The sequence below is a fragment of the Leptodactylus fuscus genome, chromosome 6 (genome assembly GCF_031893055.1).
Source record: "Leptodactylus fuscus isolate aLepFus1 chromosome 6, aLepFus1.hap2, whole genome shotgun sequence".
Taxonomy (NCBI): Eukaryota; Metazoa; Chordata; class Amphibia; order Anura; family Leptodactylidae; genus Leptodactylus; species Leptodactylus fuscus.
The window spans coordinates 67,891,129-67,896,686 of record NC_134270.1 but is presented as its reverse complement, the minus strand read 5'-3'; positions in this window follow the sequence as shown (position 1 = coordinate 67,896,686).

The following is a 5,558-nucleotide window of genomic DNA, read 5'->3' as shown; positions in this document are numbered from 1 at the left end:
CAAAAGGAACCTAAGCAATCTGATAAAACATAAACCTTAGACGATCCTTATAAACTTTCATTGCAAATTTAATTTTTACCTGAAGTAGTAAGGGGCACATGTAATTGTCATAGACTTTTTGACTCATTTTTAGTGTCGTATTGTCGTATTATGAAATATGCTTCAACCACCACAATGTGCCTATAACTTTTAAATACATTGGGAGAACTTATTAAGACTGGCACTGAAATTCATGCTGGCCCGCCATGCCCCAGAAACTCAAATGGGCATCAGCTAGGAGCTGTGTAGATTGGAGCTTTAATTGCACTCATTTCTGATGTAAATGATAATAAATGTGTCATGCTGCGAGTGGCTATGACCCTCCCACTAAGCTGTGGTTTTGATATGTAGATATTGTAGAAAAGTGGCTAGCAGGTAACAAACAGCTAAAAAGTAAAAAAAAATAGCGCAAAATTTCCCAGTCACACAAATTACTCCAATTTCTGCACTAAAAACAATAGGGCAAGAAGGATGGAGGGCTTGGTTGTGGAGGATTCCCCCCCCGACCCGTCAAAGTTTGAAGCCCTCTGGGGGTCGTGGGTAGTGTTCCAGGAGTCCTCAGAGTTTTCCTCCCTGTTCAGTTGAGCCCTCGCTCTCCTGGTTACCCAGCTCTGGTTACTCTGAGTTCTGTCCCTCTGTCCCCCCCATACGAGGCCTAAAAAGTCATAATTGTTTTTTCTTAAAACATGGTTTTGCTGTCTTTGCCACTTTCACCAAAAAATGGGGGAGAAGCCAGGTTTACCACAATCCATGGCAGAAATCTGGCTTACATTTCCCCAAAAGCGCACAACTCACTGGAGGATGCGCCTCATATATGAGGAGGCGTGCACCTTGTCATATGTGAGGCACATAAAATCTTTAAAATTCTGCAGAATTTTTAACTACTTATAATTGCAAAAGATAAGATAATCCTTTAATAGTCCCACATTGGGGAAATTTCAGCATGTTACAGCAGCATAGTAATACAGGTACAGGATAATACAGAGTAATATATTACAGACGTAGACACACATAAGCTGAGAAGAGAAGATATACTAGGAGTCCATAGCAGCTAAGGAAAAACGGAAGAGAAAGAGGAAGACCTCATGGTCATCGTCATAATCATTAGTTCTCTGTGCGGAGTGATCTTCGTTTGGTCTGATGTAGATTATACAGCCTGGTCGCGGTTGGAAGGAAGGACCTGCGATAGCGCTCCTTCTCACACTTGGGATGAAGCAGACGGTCACTTACAGTGCTGCCAAGTCCCATCAGGGTCCCATACATGGGGTGGGATTTGTTCTCCCGCATGGAGGTCACCACAGACAGTATCCTTCTGTCACCCACCACCTGTACTGGGTCCAAGGGGCTCCCCAGGACAGAGCTGGCCCTCCTGATTAGCCTGTCAAGTCTATTTCTGTCCCTGGTTGATATACTGCTCCCCCAGCAGGCCACACCGAAAAAGATGGCTGAGGCAACCACAGAATTGAAGAAGGCCCTAAGAAGTGTCCCCTGGACTCCGAAGGCCCTCAGCCCCCTGAGCAGGTAGAGTCTGCTGTGGCCCTTTCTGTGCAGTGCCTCCAGGTGATCAGCCCAGTCTAGTTTATTATTGAGGAGCACGCCCAGATACTTATAGGTCCTGACTATCTCAATACATGTTCCTTGGATCTCCACCGGGGTCGGAGCACCTCTCCGTTTACTAAAGTCCTCCACCATCTCCTTGGTCTTCCCAGCATTAATCCTGAGCTCGTTCTGCTGGCACCATTCAACAAAATCCCGGTTTAAGTCTCTGTATTCCCTATCGTCGCCATCAGTGATAAGGCCTACTATAGCAGAGTCATTGGAGTACTTCTGTAAGTAACAGCTGGATGAGTTGTGCCTAAAGTCAGCAGTGTACAGTGTGAAGAGAAATGGGGCAAGAACTGTACCTTGTGGTGCCCCCGTACTACAGATTATTTATTATTATTATTATTGTTTATTTATATAGCGCCATTAATTCCATGGTGCTTTACATTTGGGGTTACATACAATACACAAAATATACAGGTACATATCATACTAACAGTGATCGGCTGGCACAGTGGGGTAGAGGGCCCTGCCCGCGAGGGCTTACAATCTATGAGGGAAGGGGGGTAGAGACAGAAGGAGAGGGGGAGACTGTACAGATGGCAGTGCGGTGATAGTGTTATTGGAGGTTGTAGGCCTTCCTGAATAGATGAGTCTTCAGGGCCTTCTTGAATCCTGTGATTGTGGGGGTCAGTCTTATGTGTCGTGGTAAGGAGTTCCAGAGTATGGGGGATGCACGGGAGAAGTCTTGGAGACGGTTGTGTGAGGAGCGGATGAGGGCAGAGCGGAGTAGGAGGTCGTTGGAGGATCTGAGATTACGTGTGGGCAGGTAGCGGGAGATGAGGTCAGAGATATATGGAGGGGACAGGTTGTGGATGGCTTTGTATGTTAGCGTTAGTAGCTTGAACTCAATTCGCTGGGCTATGGGTAACCAGTGGAGGGACTGGCAGAGGGGAGCAGCCGATGAAGATCGGGGGGTGAGGTGGATTAAGCGAGCAGCACAGTTTAAGGTGGACTGGAGGGGGGCGAGGGTGTTTGCCGGGAGTCCATGCAGAAGGGTGTTGCAGTAGTCTAAGCGGGAGATTATGAGGGCCTGGACGAGCATCTTGGTAGTTTCTGGGGTGAGGAAGGAGCAGATTCGGTGGATGTTCTTGAGTTGGAGGCGGCAGGAGGTGTTGAGGGTTTGAATATGTGGTTTGAAGGATAAGTCGGAATCCAGGGTTACCCCAAGGCATCGGGCCTGTGGGACAGGGGTAAGTGGGGTTCCATTAACTTTGATAGATGGGTTAGGTGGAGGGGCCATACAGGATGGGCTGAAGATGATAAACTCTGTTTTCTCCATGTTGAGTTTGAGAAATCGGGAGGAGAGGAAGGAGGCTACGGCCGCTAGACAATCTGGAATTCTGGCCAGCAGGGAGGTAATGTCTGGTCCAGAGATATATATTTGGGTGTCGTCGGCATAGCAATGGTACTGAAAGCCATGAGATTCTATGAGTTGGCCCAGGCCAAGGGTGTAGATGGAGAACAGGAGGGGTCCTAGGACGGAGCCTTGGGGGACACCTACAGAGAGAGGGCGAGGTGAGGAGGTGGTGTGCAAGTGGGAGACGCTGAATGTGCGGTCAGAGAGGTATGAGGAGATCCACGAAAGGGCCAAGTCTGAGATACCAAGGGATGAGAGAATTTCTAACAGGAGGGAGTGGTCAACTGTGTCAAAGGCAGAGGAGAGGTCGAGACGGAGGAGGACAGAGTAATGGCGCTTGGCTTTGGCGGTTAGCAGGTTGTTCACAGTGTCAGACACACCGTCTTGGGCTCTCACATACTGAGGGCGGTTTGTCAGGTAGTCTAGTATCCAGTTGGACAGGTGGTGGTCCACACCACCAAGGTTCAGCTTCTCCCTCAGTAGCCCTGGCTGAATGGTGTTGAATGCACTGGAGAAATCAAAGAACATTATTCTCACAGTGTTCCCGGGTTTCTCCAGGTGAGAGAGAGCTCTATGAAGAAGGTGGATGATTGCGTCATCTACCCCAATGCCTGGCCGATAGGCAAACTGGAGGGGGTCCAGAGCGGAGCTCACTAGGGGGCGTAGGTGTGTCAGGACCAGTCTCTCTAGGACCTTCATCAGGTGGGATGTCAGTGCTACTGGTCGGTAGTCATTGTAGCCCATCGGGTTGGGTTTCTTTGGGACCGGTACCACGCAAGATGTTTTCCACAGTTGAGGTACCACTCCCAGCTTTAGACTCATATTGTACATGTGTGTAATAATGCCACCTAGCTGGTCACTGCACATTTTAAGAACTCTTGCGCTTATACCATCAGGTCCTCCCTCTTTGTCTGCTCTAATCTTCTTCATTTCCTTACACACTAGAGACTCCTGCAGGATCAGATATTCAGATTACAGTTGACCGCAGTTCGGTGGGGGTTGGGTCTTGGTGTGTGAGGGGAGGGGGGTTGGCTGACATGCTGGTGGAGGGAGCATTTGCTTGGAGTCGAATCTATTGAAGAATAGATTAAGCTCTTTAAGCCACTTCCTGTCACCTACTGTTCGATGCCCTGTTATTTTTTTCTTGTGTCCTGAAATTGCCTTAAGGCTGTCCCACACCTCCGAGATTCTACCCTCCCCCATCTGTAGTTCCATCTTCCGCCTGTAGTTGGCTTTCCCTTCTCTGATCAATTGTCTTAGCTGTTTCTGCACCGCCCCCAGGCCATTTTTGTCCCCAGACCTAAAAATTCTCTTTTTTTCCTTGAGAAGAGTTTTAATCTCAGAGTTGATCCATGGTTTGTTATTGGAGAAACACTTCACCTTTCTAGTTGGTACCGTGCTGTCCACGCAGAAATTAATGTAGTCCGTTATGCAGTGTGTGAGTCCCTCAATGTCCTCTGGAAATGAGTCTTGAAACACTTCCCATAAAGTTATATTGAAACAGTCCCTTAGAGACTCGACACTTTCCTCTGACCAGATTTTCACCGTACGGGTAACCGCCGGTTCTCTGCGCACCAGTGGAATGTATGTGGGTCGCAGATGTACCAGGTTGTGATCTGATCTGCCTAGGGGTGGTAGGGCAGATGAGTTATATGCATCCCTTACATTAGCAAAGAGCAAGTTCAGCGTTTTGCTGTCTCTTGTATGGCAGGTTACGTACTGTGTGAAGCCTGGTAGAGTGGATGCTGAGACATGGTTGAAATCTCCCGACACTAGGAGCAGGGCATGGGGGTGAGATGATTGCAGCTCGCTCACAACAGCATGGAGGACTTCACAGGCAGCATCAGTTTTTGCAGAGGGGGGAACATATGCAGCTAGTACGATAACATGTGATAGTTCCCTTGGCAGGTAATAAAGTCTCATGCTCATGGCTAGCAGTTCAATATCCTTTCCACACAATTGTTTCTTAACTACAATGTGTCCTGGATTACACCATCTCTCATTGACAAATATTGCAAGCCCTCCTCCTTTTCGCTTACCGCTCTCCAGCGTCCTGTCCGCCCGAAGAAGTTTGAAGCCCTCCACGGAGGCAAGTATGTCCGGAGTGATTTCAGTAAGCCAAGTCTCTGTAAACAGCATCATACTGCACTCACGAAACTCCTGTTGATGTCTGGTCAGTGCTGTCAGTTCATCCATCTTATTCACAATTGCTTTTTGCGTTTTTTTCCTTCGCGTTTCAGTATGCCGGCTCGTTTTCCGCGTTTTCTAAGTTTTCTTATTAGTTCGTGGGGGATGGTGAGAGCATGCTTGCCCTGTAGCTTGTCCTGCAGCATGCTTCTAAGGTGTAATAGTGTCTCTTTAGTTTAAACCAGTCTTCCTTGTCTGTGTGGAGGCATGCTTCAGACAAAAAGGCTCAAAAAGGATTTCTTTATAAGAGTTTCTGCATCAAATTCCAGCCCACAGTAAGTTCTTATACTAATGTTCCTTATAGTAATAGAAAAAAGTGAAGAAAAAGGACGGGATAGAGAAAGATCAGTTTAGTTTGTAGCAGCTGTAA